The sequence below is a fragment of the Colobus angolensis genome, unplaced genomic scaffold, assembly GCF_000951035.1.
Source record: "Colobus angolensis palliatus isolate OR3802 unplaced genomic scaffold, Cang.pa_1.0 Scaffold531, whole genome shotgun sequence".
Classification (NCBI taxonomy): Eukaryota; Metazoa; Chordata; class Mammalia; order Primates; family Cercopithecidae; genus Colobus; species Colobus angolensis.
Genome location: NW_012118833.1, coordinates 843,909 through 867,311, shown reverse-complemented (window position 1 = coordinate 867,311; position 23,403 = coordinate 843,909). Strand labels below are relative to the sequence as shown.

The 23,403-nt window shown below is 42.9% G+C and overlaps 1 long non-coding RNA gene across 1 annotated transcript in view; it reads right to left on the bottom strand.

Annotated features, from left to right (window-relative positions):
- Positions 1-1,607: 1,607 nt before the first annotated feature.
- LOC105525414 overlaps positions 1,608-23,403 on the bottom strand; it is a 104,327-nt gene continuing 82,531 nt past the window's right edge. Inside the window, exons 3-5 of the long non-coding RNA XR_001003920.1 lie at positions 10,888-11,175; positions 9,913-10,073; positions 1,608-2,151 (exon numbers count right to left, since the gene is read on the bottom strand). This is a non-coding gene — a long non-coding RNA (uncharacterized LOC105525414). The remainder of the gene's footprint in view (positions 2,152-9,912; positions 10,074-10,887; positions 11,176-23,403) is intronic.

Below are 23,403 nucleotides of genomic sequence, written 5' to 3'. Positions count from 1 at the left end.
TTCAACCCAACTTCTCCCTACCCTAACTCTGAACATACTCTCACTGTTTCTAGAGGGGCAACTGAGAAGCCCGGACATTCAGATCATTCAGACCACAGGGAGGTAAAACCAGGGTGAGGAGAGGAAAATGAAACTTGCAAAGATGCAGAGAGAATAGGATGCAGCCATGGAAACCACAAGGGGAGGCACGGCCTGTTTGGTTCCTTTCCTAATCACACAGAAATATATGTGTGCCAACATTATCTTTCACTGAAGACACTAGAAATTGTCAGTGCCAGTGCCTGGTACATGATAGCCATTCAAATTATGTAATGAATGAACCAACATGCTCATCCCTCCTTCCTTCTCCCTGTTCGACTTTTGAGCTATGAAGTCTTCCTGCGTTTGGTAATCATCTCCTACATCCTTTGCCCCTATCTTTCTATATCCAATGTATTTCACTCCTGTTAGCATATTGGCCCAGCTGACCCTGGGCTTTCTGTTGGATTGCTGAGCCATTCGTGACCTGTAGTTAGAATAAATTCAGAGACCAGTTACTCCTGGGGACAGACAACCACATGGCAGTGACTGGAGTCACCATACATGTGGCCCTATGTGCACCAGTTATGATGGTTTCTAGACACAGTGATTAAGTCTTTGGCCTTGGAGCTGACAGAGAAGACCTTATAGGTATGACAGTCTATTTCCAAAGGAAGAGGTCCAGTCTCTCTAGGGCTTTGATTCTTAAAAAAAAAAAAAAAAAAATCCTGTCCCAATGCCATGTTCTGTCCTAGAATATCAGCAGAACATCAGAGGTGGGCAGACCCATGAGATTTCTCTAATTCTGTTTTGTGCTCAGTGCATAGTTTAAAAAAGGACAAATAGAGAAGTTTGTAAAGTGGCTCCTAGAATTCTGCTTCTGACCATGATGAAATCACTGGTATCAATTGGTTCTGCTATTATAAATGTTTATGATGCTAAACAAAATGTATGAAACAACTGTTAATGCTTTCAGATATTGTCAACACACATCACAGGCTTGTCATGCTTGTGAAAATATAAACAATTGAGGTGAGACCCTGGATTTCTGCCTATAACCCAGAACAGAGGAGGAACCCAATCAGATAGGAACCTTCCTGAGATTAAGAGACAAGGATCAAAGTTAAGGGAGGTTGAGGTGGCTGGAATGTGAGGGACACAGTACCAAAGAAGAAGCAGCTACAAGGAAAAAGAGCTCCAGATATCCTCGTTGGGTGCCCTAGAGTATTTGTCTAAACATTAAGCTGCATATTTGTAGGACAGGGCTCCAAAAGATCACACAGAGAAAAATTATCAGAAAAAGAACAATTCCCAGTGAGCTGTAAACTGAACAACTATGAGAATTTACACGTGGTCCAGGGCGTGGTGGCCCACGCCTGTAATTCCAGTGACTCTAAAGGCTGAGGTAGGAAAATCAATAACAACATTCACAATGTTCTGCATGAAAATAATCAGGAAAATGTAAGCTGTAACAGAAAAATCAATCTTTGCAAGCAGATCAGAAATGACAGAGATGTCGGAATCAGTAGATAAGGAATCGAAAACAGCTATAATAGTTTCAAGGAGCTAAAGGAAAATATGAACCAAATGAGAAGAGAAATGGAAACTACTTTTAAAAATCCAAATAGAACTTCTAGAGCTCAAAATACAGCATCTGCAATAAAAAAAATTAACTGGATAGGACTAAGATCAGATTACATAATGCAGAATAAAATATCAGTGAACTTGAAGACAAGGCAGTAAAAACTATTGAGTCTGACACACATGGGGGAGGAAGGCTGAATAAACAAAGAAAGACTAAGAGGACATTGCTGTTATCAGTCACAGTTCTGCAGAGGGACAGAAGAAATGGGATATATATATATATATGAATTTATTAGGGAGAACTGACTCACATGATTACAAAGGCAAAGTCCCATGGTATGCTGTCTGCAGGCTGGAGAATGAGAAAACCTAGTTGCATGTCTCAGTCCAAGTCTAAAAGCCTCAAAATTTGGAAAGCCAACAGTGCAGTCTGCAGCCTGAGGCTCTGGGTCTGAGAACCCCAGGGGAGCCACTGGTGCAAGTCCTAGAGTCCAAAGGCTAAAGAACCTGGAATCTGATGCCCAAGGGCAGAAAAAAAGGCATCCTACTCTGGAAGAGAGAGAGAGAGAGGAGCTAGGTTAGCTCTTCATCTAACTTGTACTTTCAGGGCCTGCTCAGCCCAATCACGTATATACCACTTCCATTTGACAATGGAATGCTGCTGTGCATGCCTGACTTTGTGGCTAGATGGGTCAGACAACACCTACTCCATGATGGGCAGCTCAGGTCATAAGGAAACTTGGTGGCCCGTGATCAAGCATTCAGTTTCTATTATATTAAGGCCCAGTAGCAGACCGACTAGGTTTTCTGTGTCTCAAAAAGAGAGTAGTAGGCCGAGCGCGGTGGCTCATGCCTGTAATCCCAGCACTTTGGGAGGCCAAGGCAGGCAGATCACCTGAGGTCGGGAGTTCAAGACCAGCCTGACCAACATGGAGAAACCCCATCTCTACTAAAAATACAAAATTAGCTGCGCACGGTGGCAAATACCTGTAATCCCAGCTACTCAGGAGGCTGAGGCAGGGGAATCGCTTGAACCCGGGAGGCAGAGGTTGCCGTGAGTGGTGAGCTGACATTGCACCATTGCACTCCAGCCTGGGCAACAAGAGAGAAACTCCATCTGAAAAAAAAAAAAGAGTGGTCATCTGCAGATGCAAGCAGGACCTCGCTCCAAACCCTCAAGGCCTCCTTTGTGATTCGCCTATAGAGACCTGCCAAGGCTCCAGACAGCATCCCTATCTGCCACTGACACCTCAAGCACCATGGAATCTGCTGGATCATGTGGCCCAAGAACCAGAGCAGCTTGTGCAGCAGTCTGGATCTGTTGCAGAGCCTTCCCCTGTTCTGGGCCCCACTCAAAACCAGTAGCTTTTCAGTCACCTCATCAAGGGACCAGAGCAGCACATCCAAATGAGGAATGTGTTGCCTCCACAATCCAAATAGGCCCACTAGGTGTTGTGCCTATTTCCTGGTTGTGGGGGGGCGAGATACAACTTATCCTTCACCTCAGAAGGGATATCCCAACAGCCCCACATCACTATACCACCAGAATTTCACTGAAGTAGAAGACACTTGAATTTTATTTGGATTTATTTCCCACCCTCTGATATGCAAATATTTTACCAATAAGTCCACAGTGGTTGCTACTTCTCATTCACTAGGTCCAGTCAGCTTAATGTCATCAATGTAATGGACCAGTGTGATAGCTTGTGGAAGGTAAAAGCAAACAAGATCCCTGGGAGCCAGATTATGACATACAGCTGGAGAGTTGATATATCCATGAGGTAAGACAGTGAAGGTGTATTACTAACCTTGTCAGCTGAGGGCAAACTGCTTCTGGTGGGCCTTATGGACAGGTATGGAGGAAAAGGCATCTGCTAGATCAATAGCTGCATACCAGGTACCAGAATACGTGTTAATTTGCTTAAGTAAGGAAGCTACATCTGGTACAGCAGCTGCAATTGGAATCACCACTTTATTAAGCTTACAATAATCCACTGTCATTCTCCAAGATCCATCTGTCTTCTGCACAGGCCAAATAGGACACTTGAATGGGGATGTGATGAGAGTCACCACCCCTGCATCTTTCAAGTCCTTGATGGTGGCACTAATCTCTGTAAACTCTCCAAGAATGTAAAACTGTTTTTGATTTACTATTTTCCTAGGTAAAGGCAGCTCTAATGGCTTCCGTTTGGCTTTTCCCACCATAATATCCTTCACTCCCACAGGGTAGGTGACCAATGTGGAAATTCTGAGAGCTATGTCTATTCCAATTATGCCTATTCTAATTATGCATTCTAGAACTGGGGAAAAACCTACAGGATAGGTCCAGGGACCTACTGAACCCACTGTAAATTGGAACTGAGCTAAAACTCCATTAATTAACCTAGCCCACATAATCCCCTACTCTAACTGGAGGGCCACAATGACGTTTTGTGTCTCATTTAAAAAATTCCTTTAAGTGATCATTGTCTAAAGCAAAGATAATAACAATGTATTGTGGGATTTATAACATAAGTAGAAATTACATATGTAACAATAATAGCACACAGCATGGCAGGAGAAATGGAAGTATTCTGTTTTAAGGGTCTAATATGTAAAGTAGCATAGTTTTAGGAGATATACTTTGGTAGTTAAAGACACATTGCAATCCCTAGAACAAACACACACACAGAAAAAGAAGAAATAAAATGAAATAATAGTAATATAAACAATAAAATGTATTAATAATAAAATGAAAAATAGTAAAATAAAATGGAATACAAAAAACATTCAATCATTATCACTCAAGAAAAGACAGGAAAAGAACAAAAAATAAATGAAACAAAGAGCAAGTTAGTAGACTTAAAGCCAACCATTTCAATAATTGCATTACAGGTAAGTGGACTAAATGAAGAAATTATAATGCAGAAATTGTCAAACTGGACAAAAAAGTAAGACCCAGCTATATTACTCAAGAAATTAACATTATATATACAAACATAGTTTAAAGGTAAAAGTATAGGGAAATGATACACCATGCACACACTATAGCTGGAAGAGCTATATTCATATCAAAATAGACTTCAAGGCAAGGAATATTATCAGAGATAAAAGGAAACATTTCTTTTTTTTTTTGAGATGGAGTCTCACTCTGTCACCCAGGCTGGAGTGCAATGGTGCAATCTTGGCTCAATGCCACCTCTGCTTCCCGGGTTCAAGTGATTCTCCTGACTCAGCCTCCTGAGTACCTGGGATTACAGGCGCATGCCACCATACCCGGCTAATTTTTGTATTTTTAGTAGAGACTGGGTTTCACCATGTTGGTCAGACTGGTGTCGAACTCCTGACCTTGTGATCCGCTTGCCTCAGCCTCCCAAAGTGTTGGGATTACAGGCGTGAGCCACTGCGCTGGACCAACATTTCATAATGATAAATAGGTCAAGGCAAAAAGACAGGTATTAAATAGGTATTGGCCTAATAACAGAACTTTAAAATACATGAAACACAAATTGACAGAAATGAAAGGGTAAATAGACAAATTTAAATTATAGCTTAAATATAAACTATATTTATAAATATATATAAACTATACATATTAAATATAGTTGAAGTTTTTCAAAACTCTTTTTGCAATAATTCATAGGACAAGTAGACAGAAAATCCATAAAAATACAGATGGCTTGAACATCACTGTCAACCAACCTGACTTAAACAATATTCACTCACCAGGTACAAAATACATATGTTTTTAAAAAAATTGATACATAATAGATCTACATATTTTCATCTACATGTGGTAATGTGTTACATCTATATAATATATAAAGATCAACTCAGGATAATTGGGATATATACCAACTTCAATGTTTACTTTTTCATTATGCTAGGAATATTCTAATTATTCTTTTAGCTATTTTGAAATGTACAATAGATTATTATTCTTTTCATGTGCACATGGGACATTCAGCAAATAGGCCAAATGCTGAACTAAATGTAAAAAGCAAAATTATAAAGTTTCTTAGGAGAAAATTTTCACAATCATGGGGCAGATAAAGATTTCATAGACGGGACAGAAAATACACTAACCATAAAGAAAAAAATTGATTAAAATTGATAAATTGGATTTCTTTTTTTTTTTTTTTTTGAGGCGAAGTCTCGCTCTGTTGCCCGGACTGGAGTGCAGTGGCCAGATCTCAGCTCACTGCAAGCTCCGCCTCCTGGGTTTACGCCATTCTCCTGCCTCAGCCTCCCGAGTAGCTGGGACTACAGGCGCCCGCCACCTCGCCTGGCTAGTTTTTGTATTTTTAGTAGAGACGGGGTTTCACCGTGTTAGCCAGGATGGTCTCGATCTCCTGACCTCGTGATCTGCCCGTCTCGGCCTCCCAAAGTGTTGGGATTACAGGCTTGAGCCACTGCACCCGGCTGATAAATTGGATTTCATCAAAATTTAAAACTTCTTGTCTTCAAAAGACAAGTGAAAAGACAATAAGAAAGTGAAAAGACAATCCACAGTCCAGAAGAAAATACTCATACATATATCTGGTAGGACTTATATACAAATACAAAAAGAACTCATAATGCAATAATTAAAAAGACAAATTGAAAATTTTAAAGATAAATTTTTCAGCAGACATTTCAAAAAGAAAATACACGAGTGGCCAGTGAGCACATCATCACGGAAATGCAAAGTAAAACCATAATGAGATGTGACTACATACCCACTAAAATTTAAAACACTGACAGCATTGAGAGTTGGTGAGGATGCGAAACAACTGCAACTTTCATACACTGCTGATACGGGTGTGAAACGGAATCATCACTTTGGAAAACAGTTCGGCAGTGTCAAAGTTGAACATACTATATTTACTATACGACCTAAAAGTTTCACTCAGAGGTATGCAAATAAGAGAAATGAGAACACATTCACAAAAGGCTTGTGTGTAAACATTCATAGCTACTTTATTCACAATAGCCAAAAATGTGAAACAGCCCCAAATTTAGTCAACATGGACAATCAAGTTGTAGTATAGTCTCTACCACAGAACACCACTCAGCAACAAAAAAATAATAAACAGTATGGGGAAATCTTTAAAACATCATGCTAACCAAAATAGACTGACACAAAAGACTACAACCTTTGTGACTGCACTTTTGTGGAGTTCAAGGGCAGGCAAAACTAATCTATATGAATAGAAATCCAGCAAGTGGCTGCCTGGGTCGGGGGTGGAGGAATTTACTACAAAGGGGCTCAGAGGTATTTCTGGGGTGATGGAAATGTTCTATATCTTGGTTGTGATGGTGGTTACATGGGTGTATACATCTGTCAAACCTTATCAAACTGAACACTTAAAAAAACAGGTGCATTTTGGTGTATGTATGTTATATTTCAATAAAGTTGACTTTTTTAACAAGAGGTTTTTGTCCTTCAGGAGGTGTCATTCCAGATGGGGAAACCATATTAAAAGCCCAGGGGACTCCCCTGTGGTTCCACACAAGCCGGAAGGGCATTCTACATTACTTTATGCCTTGCATACCTAGGTGCCATGAAGATCCAAGGAGAGGGAGGTGGGTGGCGGACTAGTCAGTGTAAGTTTCATGAGGAATCTGATGCTTGGAGAGAAAGTTTGGAAAACAAATAGACTATAGGGTCTTGGAAGCAAGGTAAAGGATTTATAAGGCTGAAAATGGGCATTCTTGGGATCCTGAGTTGGGTGATGGCAGTGTGAGAGTTCGACAGGTGGGGAATCCGAGGGCAAGAGTCCAGGAAGGAGGCTCTGGAAGGTGGGTAAACACCGACTGATGGAGGTCTGCTCTAGTGAGGTGACCTGGGGATACAAAGGAAGGAGTGGACCTGAGATCCATTCCAATGAGCACAAGCCCTTGGGAGATGCCGGCTGTCTCTTATAGAACCTTCTAAACCATGGAGAGGATGGAGCTGAGACTCTGAAGTCTATTGCCCTAGCTCCAAGCTGGCTCCACCACAAAAAAACTTTGGGAGAATTTCTTAAGCACCCAAACCTTAGCTTTCTCATTTGTAATATGGGATGAATAAATCTTAACGTGCAAGGTCATTGAGATGATTAGAGGTGAGGTAGATAAAATACCTGGCATAAAGTAATAATAAATGAAAGACATTATAATTAGTTCTAAGGTTCATCAGAGATTCCTGAGATCCCCTGTGAGGTGTCTCCTTCCTTTAGATCTCAGGGGTGGGGTCACAACTATGCCAGATTAGTGAAAAGCAAAACACTAATAAATGCATCAATGTACAAGTGTACTCATCATCAAGGACAAGTAACAATAGGTACACATGTCCTTTACATGTATGGCACATGGTCAGCAAAAAGAGAAGGAGGTGGGTCCCTTTGTCTCTTTCACTAAAAAACAATGGGTCAGGGCGCCCAACTATGGAAATCTTGGCAAAGGGGTTCATAATTCAGTTTTTCCACTGGGAGAAAGATGCCTTTTTAATCTGCAAATTGATGGAAAGTAGCCTACTTACCCTAACATTTCTGTCATTAAGTGGCCTCCTTGATACTTTGATGCAGGTAACTGTGACTCTCAGGGAATCCTAGGAGACCGATTGTTCCAGAATCTCTTCTCCAGGTAGGGGCATGTGTTGCAGGTGTCGGACAAGCACAAACTTAATACAGTTGCTCAGATCCAGGGAAGATTATTTTTCCTACATTGAAAAAGACAAGCATTCACTGAGCATCCACTGCTTACAAGGCAGGTAGTGTGTTAAAGGCCTTACCTGAAGTGCCTGGGGTAACCATTCATTTATTCAGCAATTATTTATTGAGTTGCAACAAGAAACTGCGTAAGATGTCAGGGATGCACTGGGGTCAGGGAGACAAGCAAACAGATCACAACCACAGGGTCGTAAATATCACAACAGAGTAGGACCAGGGCAGAGAGGCAACACCTAATCTGGTCTCGGCAGAGGAGGGTGCAAGAAATCTTCGCGGAAGGAGTGAGACCTAAGCGGAACACGGAAGCCCGACTGAAAAGTAAGTTAATCGGGTGAAGGGGAGGTGTGGATGGGAGGTTGTGGGGGAGTGGAACATTTCAGGCAAAGGAAAGAGCAAGCCCTAAGGCCTGGCAGTAAGAGAGACAGACAGTAGTTCATTAGAGGAATTGTTAGCAGTTCACTATGGTTGGAGCAGAAAAATGGCTGCAGCAGTAAGCAAAGGTCTGAGCATGAAAGATTGACAGGCCTGGAATCGAGTTACAGATTTAGCAAATGAAAACACAGTTGCTAAACCTGAGGAACACTACCTTAGCCAGGTGATCAAGGTCAACATCGACAGTGGTAAGTCATATGGACAGTACAGACCCTAAATGAGATGTGATGAGAATGGCTCTTGACCTCTGTGGCCTTCCTCCCAAAAAAACAATACCCCAGCCTAATCACGAGAAAAACATCCGACAGGCTGAAGTGAGGGGCATTCTACAAAACCCAAGACCAGTAGTGCTCCTCAGAACGGTCAAGGTCATCAAAAACAAGAGAAGTCTAAAAAACTGTCACAGCCAAGAGGAACTAAGGAGACTTGACAACTAAATGTGATATGGTGTCCTGGACAGGATCCTGTAATAGAAAAGGACATTGGGGGAAAACTAAGAAAATCTAATGAAGTATGGACTTTAGTTAATGATAATATATAAATCTTAGTTCATTAATTGTGACAAATGTATCATACTGGCATAAGCTTTTTTTTTTTAGAGATGGCATCTTACTCTGTCACTCAGGTTGGAGTGCAATGGTGCAATCATGGCTCACTGCAGCCTTGAACTCCTCAGCTCAAGTGATCCTCCCACCTCAGCCTCCTGAGCAGCTAGGATTACAAACGTGCACCACTGCACCAACTTGATGTAAGATATTAGTTATAGGGGAAACCAGGTGCAGGGTGTGTGGTAACTCTGTACTATCTTTATATTTTTTTCTGTAAATCTAAAATGATTCTAAAATTAAAAGTTTATTTAAAAATGCAGGTTGCCCAGTTAAATCTGAATTTCAGGTAAACAATGATTTTTTTTAGTGTTAAGTATATCCCATGCAATATTTGAAGCATCATTATACTAAAAAATTATTCAGTGTTTATCTTAAATGCAAATTTTACTGGGTGTCTTGGCAACTCTGCCTGGAAAGGGGTTTACCCTGAGAACAGTAAGAAGGGCAGTGATGAGCTACCGAAGGTCTCAGCCAGGACAGCACATGATGTGCCACTTCTACAGCAGATGTACAGGTGAGGAAACTGAGGCTCAGTGATTTAGCCAGTCTCCCCGCTAGCTTAGTGGGGAAGCAAGGATCTGAACATGGGCCTGCGTCACCCTAGGCCCGTGTCTGTCCATTACACCTCCAGACTTCACAAAACTTTTCTTTTCTTTTTCTTTTTCAACTTTTAAGTTCAGGATACACGTGCAGGATATCCAGGTTTGTTACATAGGTAAATGTGTGCCACGGTGGTTTGCTGCACAGGTCATCCTATTACCTAGATATTAAGCACGGCATCCATTAGCCATTCTTCCTGCTTCTCTCCCTCTCCCCACAATCCCTCAGCCCTGACAGGCCCCAGTGTGTGTTATTTCCCCGTATGTGTCCATGTGTTCTCATCGTTCAGCTCCCACGTATAAGTAAGAACATGCAGTGTTTGGTTTTCTGTTCCTGCATTAGTTTGCTGAGGATAAGGGCTTCCAAATCCATCTATGTCCCTGCAAAGGACATCACAAAACTTCTTCCAGAAACATCCACCTCCATGAAGAAGAGCATAAATTCGCCCTTGTTGGCCAAAAAAAAATGAAGTCGGGGGTCAAGAGCACATATTGAACCCGGAGGACTCCAGTAAAAGCCGGCAAGTACTCCTGAATACTAAAACACAGGGCCACACTTCCTGCTTGCCACCAGCTCTCCGCGGAGGTCTCCCTCTCCCTCTTCTCTGCCTTCACCATCACAGTCAAACTAGGGATACTCAGAGCCATGAACTAAAATGTTGGAAGGGGCCTTAGGAGCCATTCATTCATCCAATATCCTGCTTTGGGCAGGATTCGCATCCACAGTTGTCGCCATGAATGTCACCTCCCTGGTTTGGCTCTTAACTCTTGGCTCCTGTTTGTGGCAGTCTTTTCTCACCTTCAGTTCCCTGCTTCCAGTCTGTTCAGGTGTCAGAAAGCAGTTCACCAAGCGAACTAGACCTATGTGTTAAGTAAAAGTCAGTGGTCTCAAGCAAGGGCCCAGAAGGCTCTTCTGTGTGGAAAGAGAAACTTTGTAATGTGTATTCCTGCTGCTCAGGGATGTTTGGGGCTTACCTCCTCCCCACCTTGTTCCAAATAGATGTTGCTGCTTTAGACCTGGGTTCCATAGTGATGAAGTTAAATAACTGCATTTAGCTCAGCACAGCCCAGGAGTTACATTAGCATATTTTAGTAGCACAAGGGAGAATACAGAGGATCAACAGAAGGGTGACGTGTGCTCGGCCCGCAGAGTCTCTTGCAGGAAATTACTGACGCCAGCCAGCTGCTCCAGGCCCCTGCCGGGCTGTTTCTCCTCCTCTCCTGTCTCTCAGGGGATGGCCGTCCTGCTATGGCTTGTCAGCTCTGGAAGACAAAGAGGGTAAAACTTTCAGTCTGCTGAGTGCCTGTCTCCAGCACGTTCCCTCCAGAAGCCACCGCTAAACACAGCCCTGCCAGGGGTGGGGATGGGAGGAATTGTCCAGCAATCCTCTTTTCTCTAGAAATGGGATTGGAAATGGGGTAATCGTCTAAATGGGCAGTCCTGATGAGTCGATAAGCATAACTCCAATTTTATTACGGTGATGAGGCTGCCTGGGCGGGCGTAATCCCTCTGCTGGGCTCCAGGCGATTGCCACGCAGCCAGCCACTACCCCGCCTCTCCACCGCAGCTGCATTAGTCTGATGGGAAGAGGCTGAGCTCTCCACTGAACTGCATTTCATAACGGCATTTAAAAGTATGGATCCCGGGTCACGCCAGAGTCCAGGACACTGCTGGCCAAACTGCCTCTCCCCCTTCATACCGTCCTCCTGCTCCCCCAACCAGTGATGGGGACTACATGATCAAAATGCAGGGCTATGCTCAGCCAGGTAAGATGAAAAAAATGTCAGGGAAGATCCCAACTTAAAATGGATCAAGAAAATATGATACTAGGTTGGTGCAAAAGTAATTGTGGTTTTTGCCATTAAAAGTATTAGCAAAAACCACAATTACTTTTGCCCTAACCTAATATAATGGAAAAACTGTGGATTCTAGCACCCAACAATCTCACTAACTCTCTGGGACCTCTATTTCGTCATCTGCATTATGTGATTTGCATGGTTCTTTCCTGCTCTCCCACATAAATTCATAGATTCATGACTCTCCAACCCAGCCAGGAATTCCACCCTTACAGACTTATTCCTTTGTGTTGTAAAGGCGGTTTTATCTTTCATACCTCCCTATTGAAATTATAATTTTCTACTTTACTAATAAACACTTTGTGGGAGAGGAAGACCTGTTAGTAGCTGGAAGCGAGGACCTGAGGGAACAGGACAGGCAAAGGAGGAGTAACCAGGAAGATGCAAGGGGTTCAGGAAGGGAGGTGCAGAGACACCCAAGGCCATGTCATCTGAGAATGGGTAAGGTCTGGGTAAAGGGCTGCAGATTAGGGCAGCTGGTTCTACCAGTGGAGCTCAGGGGCCTGCAAAATAAATCATATCATTTGTGTATATCTCACTCCTGAAATGAGGCTTCATCTTTACCCTATTCACTCATGTACTCACTCACCCATCAGCCAGGAGGCAAAGAGGTACAGAAAAATTAAGACTGCTTTTAGGGCCAAGTGTGGTGGCTCACACCTGAAAGCCTAGCACTATGGGAGGCCAAGGTGGGAGGATCACTTGAGACCATGAGTTCAAAACCAACTTGAGCAACATAATAAGACCTCGTCTATACAAGAATTAAATAAATGAAAATTACCCTGGTTTGGGGTGGGTACCCATAGTCACAGCTACCCAGGTGGCTGTGAGGTTGGAAGATGGCTTGAGCCCAGGAGGTTGATGCTGCAGTGAGCTATGATCATGCCACTGCACTCCAGCCTGAGTGACAGAGAAAGACCCTGTCTCTAGAAACACAGACAAACAAACAAAGAAAAAACTAGACTTGGATGCTAAAGCTGGGCCCTAGCAGCAGTGCCAGTATTTAATTATCATATGACATTGAATAAGTCATTTGCCATTCTAAGCCAGCAAAATAAAGCTAATGCCCACCTTGCACACTCCATGGGCAGGGTTGCCACCTTGCACAACTCCGGGGTGTGCCATGCCCACAGGAATCTACATGAACTGAGCTCACCAGACCTAGGCAATTCACAACTTGCACAGCCAAATGTAGCAGCTCGACTTGTAGTTAAAATGTCAAACGACATAAGCTACATTAGCCATGAACACTATTAATACAGCAGTATTATTATATCGGTCACATCCTAGAAGAGGGTGTTAGATATATAAAACACATATCCTTGAAAAGCTGAAATTTAGTAGCATCAAGTTTTACATTCTGTCCAATTCAACGATTATATTACCCTAGTGTTATCTTTGTCATTCAGACTATAGGAAGCATTAAAAAGAATAGGAAAACAGGTGTGGCTCCAAACCTAGGGTGAAGCAAATACTCGTCCTTATGCATGATGTATCTCCCTGGTCCCAAGCCCACTTTGCCCTTGGTACTATCAGCCTCTCGAAATATTCTTTATTATAACACTCAGGGGATCTCAGTGAAGACCAGCCACCATGATGGACATCTCAGATCAGGTTAGGAGGACCAGAAATGTCCAACCCAAGAGGAATTTCCTTGGATGTCACACCCTCTCACACACCAACTCACCATCAGATGAGGGCAGCAGGTCCTGAAATCACCCTCTCCTTCTGTTATGCACTGAATGTCTGTGTCCCCTCCAAATTTATATGCTGAAATCTAACCCCCAATGTGATGGTATTTGGGGGCAGGGCCTCTTTGGGAGGTATTCAGGTCATGAGGGTGGAGCCTTCATGAATGAGATTAATGCCCTTCGAAGAAGGGGTCAGAGAACTAGCTTGCTCTCTTTCTGCCAGGTGAGGATACAATGAGAGTCAACTGCTTGCAACCCAGAGAAGCCCACACCGGAACGTGACTATGCTGTCACCCTGCTCTCAGACTTCCCAGCCTCCAGAACCTTGAGAAATAGGTGTCTGCCATTCATAAGTCACTCGGTCCAAGATACTTAGTTACAGTAGCCCAAATGGACTCAGATACCTCCCAACCTTCCAACAGGCCACTTTTGCCTGAGAAAGGAAAAAAACCACAGATTTGTGACTCTACCACTGCCCACTACTCCACTGACTCCAAATCCCCTCTGATTTTTCCCCTGACCATTGGTGAGGTTCAGGTCAGGTAGGTTAAAAATGTTAAAATAATGTAAAGTTCCTTGATCCCTTGCTGCCCTTCCTGGAGGGGGAAAATGGAAATAGAGAATACTAAATGCATTTGTTCCCATTTCTCCATTCTCATTCACTGTCCTGATTCCCATCATCTGCATCAGATGCCGCCTAATGTGTCTCCCTAGTCCCAAGACGCGTTACCTTCCACACCTCCACCCCACACGCCCTTCAGAGCTTCTGCTCTAAAACACAGCTCTTGGCCAGTCATGCCCTTGGGTTGCAGGCTGCACAGTGCCCCTGTACCTAGAGGGCACCATCTCAGCCATAGGCTTGTTCCCAATCTCACCTAGGCTTGTTCCCAACCTCACCTCTAGCTGCTTCCTCTCACATAACCAACATGGCAGCCCCAAGGAGTAGCTCTCTGTTCCTAAACAACCCTCATGTATCTATTCATTCAATGCATGTTTACTTGAGAGTCTAAGGTGCATGGAGCCCTGCACTGGGCACTGGAAATATAGCAAAGGCAAACCCAGCCAGGATCCTGGAGCTCCCAACCTTCCAGGGAAAACAGACATCAATCAGATAACCACAAAAATAAATGTGTGACTACAAACCGTGATATTTGATAAGGAAATGTGCTCTGAGATGTACTAGGCAGAAGGGCTGAAGCAGTCAGGGGGATCCAGGGAGGTTTCCCTGAAGAAGTGACATTTGAGCTGACACCTGAAAAATGAGAAAGGATGAATTAGGTAACGGGGGTGGGAGGTGAGAGTGGCAGCAATAGCAGAAAGCTTTCCAGGCTGAGAGGCTGCCTGGGCTGGGGGCCTGTAAGCAGACTGCTGCCACTTGGGACAGGGCTGGGGGCACTGGGAAGGTCTCCATGGGCCAGATGATGAGGGGCCTTAGATGCCCTGCTGAGGATTTGAGTCTTTATCCTAAGAGAAATTGGAAGGCATTAAGAGGTTTTAAGCATTGGGAGGGAGGTAGTTTGGGGACCGTGTGACGTGAGCAGATTTGCATTTCAGAATGGTCATTCCAGCTGCAGTGAAAAGGGGCTGGAGGGCTCAGGGTGGATGTGGGAGGTCCATTGAGGAGGTAGGTATTGCCTCCAGTCCAGGCAAGACACATGGATGCCGACTTGGACTGGGAGCTGAGAACGGAGCAAATGAACTGACCAAGTCAGTTTACCAAGGTAGATGGATGGGTGGTGCCATCTGGAAAGATGGAGCACCAGCAGATGATTGGATTTGGGTGAAAAGATCCTGAGGTCTGTTTGGGACAGAATGGGTCTAGGGAGCCTTTGAAGCTCCCAAGTGGAAATAACAGTGGCGGATGGGTCTGGGATGGAAACACGTATTTTGAGAGTCATCTGCACACAGACTGCAATGGAAGATATGGACATGAACCAGATTGCTTTATATCACCACTTAAAGCCACCTCCTCTTTCCAGTCACTCCACCTGTGCCTGCCCCTATGCAGGGAGACAGGTCTCTGCTGCCTCATAGTGACCCCACAGGCCTCTGTACAAGCTCCTGCTGCTATAGTGCCTCTTATATATTGTTTTATGGCCACTCGCTTACATGTCTGTTTTCCCCACTTATGATAAAGGAACGCCGTGAGGACAGAGACACATGGCTCTCCTCCTGATGTCCTCAGCACACAGAGCATGGCCTGACCCTTTTGTGAGCAGTAAGTTTTATAGGCCCACTTTTCTGACCCACCACAAAGCCCCACCACAAAGCCCCAGCAAGAAAGCCTCTTTCTTGCTCTAGAAAGAGGTGAAAATGCTGGCCCAGACCCAAGAGCCTCATCTAAAACCCAGTCTCAGAGTCCTCAGAGGGGAAACTATCTCACTTCCACATAGAAACCAAGATAGGCATTGAAGAATTTTTTAAAAAGAATGGTATTGATATTTCCCCACTGTTACTACAGATAAGCAAGCACTCAGGGAATTTAAGGGGGATGGATTGACAGGTAGAGAAATGGGTAAGCTCGGTCCTCAAGGAGCTTCCAGTACCATCTCTCACTCAGAACTTGCTGTGCTCATTATAAGTCAAAACAAAGTTATGTGTATTTCATGCGCAATATCTACAAAAAATCAAAGCCTCAGTCCTCAAGGAGCATATAATTTCAAGAAAATATAGAACAAACATAGATGAAAAGTTCACTCTGTCAATACACACAGAGCCACCCCTACCCTCTCCAGTGCCTTTTTCTAATTAGAAAAAGGTACCTTTCCTCTAGGCAGACACAGCACCTCCGTCAGCAGGATATATGACTGGGCTGGATTCTGGATTTAAGCCCATGTCCCTCTACACTGACCTGACATCTTTGTGCAGTGCACAACCTGCACAACACATATATGACAGGAGTAGCACGTGCTGATAACAAGGAGGGATCCATATAGGATGGATGAACAGAGACTAGCTAGAATTGATTGGGTAAGAACAGAAGAAACTACTACAAGGAATGCCAGAGGTATATCCAGTGACAAATCAGATTTGACCAAGGCAAAGGGTACACTTGATGGAGTAAGGAAAGGAGATTGGGAAGCTTAGTTAGGGAGTAATTAGGGAAGGCCTCAAACACCAAGCTAAGGAGTTTGCACTTGACCTTGCAGGAATTGACCCCGCCTAGGGTCATTATCCTCCTTTCACCAAAGTAATGCCATGGAGCGTTGGCTGCCAGTATCAATTGTCACCAAAGAAAGTGCCCACTTTCACCCTGAAGGTCATGAAAGACACCACGTGACAAGAAAACAACTAAATATCTTTGTGCTGACACAGAACCCCTAATAAGGTCCAATCCCTTGTATTTGTAGTCTGCATAAAAATGTATGTTTTATGTCCAATATATATATTGTTACAATAGTCTCCTTTGATTAATAGGATAAGAAAGTAGGGCAATTAAGGACCGTGGTGAAGGTCAAAGAAAAAATCCATGGGGGCAAAGCTGTGACTTGAACCCAGGTCTTTCAATCAGAATCTGATGCTCAAGGGCACTCAGCCTCCCTGCACTTGCCTCGGCAGAGTCCCTCTCTCACCAGTCACCACGCTGACTACTTGAGTTTGCCAGCCCTGGGTCCTTTCCAAGAAAAGACAATGCTTCCAAACAAGCAGTAGTGGCATTGATTATTCCAAGCCAGAGGCAGGGGATTCTGGATCATTTCCTTAAAATACTTGCTCAGCAGCACCCGGGTCCTCACCCTCACTGCCCCTGGTCCCAAGAAAGATATGTACAGTACTTCGTTTACATGAAGGGGAAAAGAATTCCCTGTGGATTTTTGCAGTCTCATTTCCCTAGCTTGTCAAATGCCAGCAGCAAGCCAGTCTGGCTGCATTGTTAGCTTGGTTGCATCTTATTTTTGTAGTGTTTTGCAGATTGCAGCAGCTTTTTTTTTCCAGCTGGGTGAAAACATGTCACCTTTAAGCTTCCTGCTGTATCACTCAAAAGATTTTCCTATTCTCCTTGGACTTCATAATACAGAATTCTCTTCTGCTATCACAAGCCATTTTTTTTCTCCAGGAAAAAACATAACATTTATTTTTAACACCATCCTCCAAGATATGTGATCAAAATGTAATTTTTTAAAAAACAAATAAATAAAAGACTTTCCAATATGTCACGCAAAGCATAAAAGACATGCTGTTCAAAAGCTAAATTTCAGTCATTGCATTTACATTCCCTTTTTTTTCTGCTTCACCCTTTTGTTACTAAGGAAGTCGGAATGAAAGGGGATTTGTCTCTTTTTCTCAAAAACCCATCTCTCGCTGCTAAGTTTCTCCACACCTGAATTCACACATCTCCCACATCATGATAATTACCTCCATGGTAACCACTCATGACATCACAAACACAATGTGATAGCAGAAGAAATAAGAGCTCCTGAGATCCTGTTGGATACAAACGCCCTGTACGACCTAAGGGCCTCCACAGCAGGAACAAAAGGAATTTTGTCTTGAGATTTTAGCAGAAAAGTAATTTTTGAAATCTATTCTTGGATTTGGACGTTTATTGGATTTCAAAGCTTCTTGCTGCCCAGGAGCTCGTGAATATGGTCAAAGGTCTATGAAATTTCCAAAGCAGTACCACAGCAGATGAACCTGAAAGCAAACTGGAGGGACCAACAGAGTCCAGCCTATAGACATTAATCCTTAACTACACCTAGACCTCACTGTCCTTTCCAATGGTCAAAAGAAGGGCTCTTGAAACGGCTCCACTGTTTTATAGAAAACAAGGTGTTCCTAAGAAGTCTTTTTCTCCTATCTTTTTCTTACCCAAAATAAAGGAATGGCCCAAACCTCAAGCCAGGCTTACCAGCTATAAACAACTTGGTGGTCAGCAGCCAAAAGAAGAGTGGACACGCCATGGTCACGTGGCACGTACACTATACAAGTTTCACAGAGAAGAATGTAAGCACTTGATTGTTAGACAGAGTGGTGCAATGTGAGAGGAATATTAACATTCACTTTCCACAGGCATTTTTTTCTGCAAATGGCACTGCTTTGGGACTTAAAATTTTATTCCAAATACTATTTAGATGCATCAGGGCTCTCAAAATATGGATTTCAAGTTGGAGACATCAAAGTGCATTATTTACTAAAACCACTGCAGCTTTTTCCCCCTCTCCTTTCACAAGATGCTATTGTAAATTCAAGCTGCTTTAATCTCGGTGATTAAAAAAAAAAAAAAAAAGAAAAGGAAGAAAGAAAAAAAAAAGTGCAGCTTGAAGAGGAACTGAACTCACAATCTGGGAGCTAGAAAGTAAATATTACCCAGAGAGTACCTCACTTTAATCACTGGCTCGAACATTGGTTTCAATTTACATGTGTCTTAATTAGCCATGGAAGGGTTCACCTATTATTCTCTGAATACAAAACGTAAAAAGCAAATAGAAAATAGGGAAAGAAAGGCTTATTTAAGGGTCTCCAAAGATTAATCTTTGCATTCTTCTCATTTTTTCTCCGAATTTGGGGATAAAATTTGTCGCAGGGAATTTGATCTTACGGAAACATGGAGTTTGGTTTGTGAACACAATCTACTTCTGAACACTATTTTAGCAAACAGAATTTTAGAAGCATAAGGCTCTAGCAGAGGGCTATACAGAATTTTGCATAAACTAAATGACGACTGTTTCCTCCTGAAATGCAGGAAATCAAGCTGCACGGATATGTTTGCTGATTGGGTGAGTGAATGAGTGAGTGAATGAGTGAAAACTCCAGGCTCCTTTACTCTTCCTACCTTTCTTTAACATCCTTAAACTTTTATTTGAATGTTCTAAAGTTTGTCAACTGTTTTGCTTGTCGGTTTTGGACTCTCAATTTCAGCCATCAAAAAAAAAAAAAAAAAAAAGAGTAAAATTAATTGTAATTGACTTTAATTTCAAAACTGTGTCACACCAGATTTCTAAAAAGTTACATTCTCAAAACAACTAGGCATTAACAACTAGGCTTAAAGAAGCCTTAGAATGGCTGTAACTAGAGAAAGATGTGTGGCTGACTGATTTACTGAGGACTAACAATGACACTTGGGGATTAAGCACTTCTGGATTATGAAGACATAACCTTTTTTATTAAGTCTTGAGCCCCTGACTCCAACTCCACCAACCAGCCAATAGTTATTCAAGCAGGTCCAACTGAGTTTCTGCACTGGGCAAGGTACTCTGTTAAATGCTTTGGGGAATAAAAAGAGGTCCAGTGGTGTGGTGGCTCACACGTGTAATCCTAGCACTTTGGGAGGCCAAGGCAGGTGGATCACTTGAGCCCAGGTGTTCGACACCAGCCTGGGCAATATGGCAGAACCCTATCTCTATAAAAAGTACAAAAATTAACCAGGCATGGTGGTACATGCCTGTAGGAGCTACGAGGGAGGCTGAGGTGGGAGGATCACTTGAGCCCATGAGGTCAAGGTTGCAGTGAGCTGTGAGCATGCCACTGTACTCCAACCTGGGTGACAGAGCAAGACTCTGTCTCCAAAAAAAAAAAAAAGAGGTTGAGTACATGGTTGTTAAGAAGTTAAGAAGTTTGTTAAGGGAGGTAGAACCTCTATAGACCTATAGCAAGCACTTGTTCTACGTTCTAAGGACCAGGAGACCACTTCTAAGTTGGGAGACAATTATGGGCTCTACAGAAATGATAATAGTCAGTCTGTGAGGACTGAGCAAGAATCAATGGAGAGGTGTAATATATGCACTGTCCCCAAACCAAAAGCCTAGTATATATTTAGAATAATGAGTACAGGACTGGTTTTGCTGAGTGTCTGCTGTGGCCAAAGTGTGGAACAGAAAGGGGACCTTGCAGGTCAAAGCCATGTACCCAAGAGTGGATAATATGGTCAGCCTGTGATCTCAGAATCTGTGTGGAAGTGAGAGGAGAAGAGGAAAGGAGTGACAATGGCCTATATGAGAGTTCAAAAGGAGACTTCTATAGCTTAAGATAGAGATAATGTTACTCTAAGTGTCTCTGGCAGGAGCCAAGAAAGAGAAAGAAGAAACATAGTCAACTACTAAGCTGTTGGGCTCTAGAGCTTACCCAACCTTACCCTGTTGGCCTGGAATGAGTTTACTGGGTGCTCTGTAGATGCAGTGGCTCTCACCCAGTAGCATCTTAAAGGTACTGCTCTGCTTCTGATAGTTATGCCAACCATGACATAGTAGAAAGCACTGGCAGCTGCTTCTCAGATGGCCGCAACCCCAAGACAGCATGTTAGGAATCACTCACCTATCAATCTCAAAGTCCTTAGGTCTTCAGCAAAGCTTGGACCACTTGGCAAGGTCTTCTGTCTCCAGAGGAATGATGGGAAAAGCTATGGGACAAAAATCAGGAGAGTGGTGCTGGCTGATCCTGGCCTGGATATTGACTCCCTGGGGACTTCAGGTGAGTCTCTTCCTTTCTCTGAGACCCAATTTCATTTGTTAAATGAGGAGGTTGGAACAAATACTTGCTTCTATGTCTTGCATTCTATGAGTTGGGATCAAGTGACTATTCCAAGTTCATGAAGCTACATGGAAGTGAGATCCTAGAACAGATCCTGTGTCTCCTGACCCACCAATCTAAAGTTCTTTCCATAATGCTGGGCTGCATGAGCAGATATTAAGCATAAGAGGTAATATTCATTGAGTGGATACCACATGCCAAGTGATCTCTCGCGTGTGTCTGTACTATATCTAGTTAGTTCTCCCATCGTTGTTTGTGTTAGATAAAATTTTCAAATCATTTTACAGATAGGAAACAAACAGAAAGATTAAGTCAATTACCCATAATCACACCATTAGTAAATGCAGAGCTAGGATTTAAAGTCAGTCCAATTCCAGAACCCATTGTCTTCATCTCTACTCTCTACACTACGCAGTAGAACAAGAAGGAGTAGTTCAGTGACATAAAGGACATGGAACCTTAAAACAGAAAATATGGTAGTCTTTCAGATGTGAATTCACATGGGAAGTATGTGAGCTTTCTGAAGAAATATTTTGGTTAGTGTTGCTTGCCTGCACACTTCCCCACTGATGACCACATGAATAGTCCCTGAGGGATCATTTGAGATCCAGTGGCCTTTAATGTGGTCTGAATGCAGTATGGATAATGACCACATAGAAAATTAGGAGGCAGTGGCCTCCTGGCTGACTCCTCTAGCTTATAAAGCAAGGAAAACCAAAACCACCACAGATTATTTTTACTACAGAATGAAACCCAAGAGGAATCATCCCATTGAAATCTTTAGGGAGCCACGCTGACATCACCTCAAGGCACACACACAGGCTCACCCAGCAGAATACAACTTGGATTCATAACTATGCCAAGACAGACATTATTTTAAGTAAAATAAGGGGAGGGAGGACTTAAAATTTCTTTCAGAGGCTTATATGACGTGATCTCTATACTTTCTTTTACCTGTAATATCTTAAGATCTTTCTTCTAGGAGAGTGAGTTATTTTTGAGCAGATTTTTCTATTGCTAATAAATATGTGTTAGTATGACAGAAAGAACCTTGGATGAAGACTAGTGACTGTTTCTAGGCCAGCTCTTTCACCAAGGGGCCTCTTGACCTTGGCTGGTCACTAGACTCTCTGGAGCCCTAGTTCCTCACCTGTAGAGAAGGGACTGATCTCCCCGAGTCAGCCAAGGACCAGGAGCCCTTGAATTGTGAATTTTGCTAGATAGATCCACCAAACAAAATTGTGATCCATGGAGATTAAATGCAAGTAAGAACAAGAGGCAGTGCTCCTCTGGAAAAGAAATTAAGTTCAGATAAAAAGCTATGCTTTTCTCTGGTTCTGGAAGCTTGGCTGGGCCTGACCTGCTGCCAAGCCTTGGGGGCTCCTCAATCTATCCACACAGCAGGGAGAGCAAAAGCTCCCTCCCTAGGAAGCTGTTTGCATGAAGCAAAGCAGTGCAATCCTCCTTGACCTCCCTGGAGGGAAGGTTTGCCTCCTTCTCAGGGAAAGTTTCCACAGTAGAGATAGTAGAATACAGGACGAAATAAGCTGGACTAGATAGACAAGACTGAGAGGAAAGCCACGTATGAGACCACTGGATCCCTCTGGGATGGGGACACAAGCCCCCTTCATGATTCTGCCTCTTCAGAAAATGGGTTTTCCCATAGCTCTGCCAAAAGAGCCTTTGTCACATTCTTGATGCTCACACACCCCGATGATGGCTGTTTCTCCCTATCCTTCCATTCATGGTTGCATTTACCAAAATTTATATTTTTTATGAGCCTTTAGGACGTTTCCCATGCTGTCCTACAGAAGCAGATAAGCTTTATTCAGTATTATCTGCATTGTGTAGAGTTGGGTACTTCAAAAGGAACTTCACATTTCCAGCTACCCTGTTGTGTCTCAGGGTAATCAAAAGTATTCTGGATTTTTTTTCTATGCATTTAAACTTCTCGAGTAAGGTGAAATTGTCAAACCCATTCTAAGGTGGGAAAATGAAGCACGGAAGAGTTGGGATTTATCCACAATTACACACGTAGTATGTGTCATGCCAGGATTTGAAGCCAGTCAGTGTGACTCCAGAACTCATTCTTAACCTCAACTCTCCACACTACATAATACAATAAGAGAGGGAAGCTCAATGACATAGGGACATGGCAAATTTACATACAAATGTATTCACATATATAGGTGTGGCTTTGTTTCCTTTCTGTGTGGGGTTTGCATTTTTTTTAGGATAAATGGGATCATACACTAGGTACTGTTTAATGAATTGTTTTTGCATACAACATATGTCTTGAAGATATTTCTGTGCAGTTTAGAATACATCAACCTTATTTGTTTATAATCTCAGTGTATTCTACTATATGGATATTTATTTAACTTTCTTCCTACTGATAGAAAATTAAGTTTCTATTTAATTAAGTTTCCAGTTTTTCAACTGCAATGCTTCAGTTAATATCTGGTACTGTATGCAGACA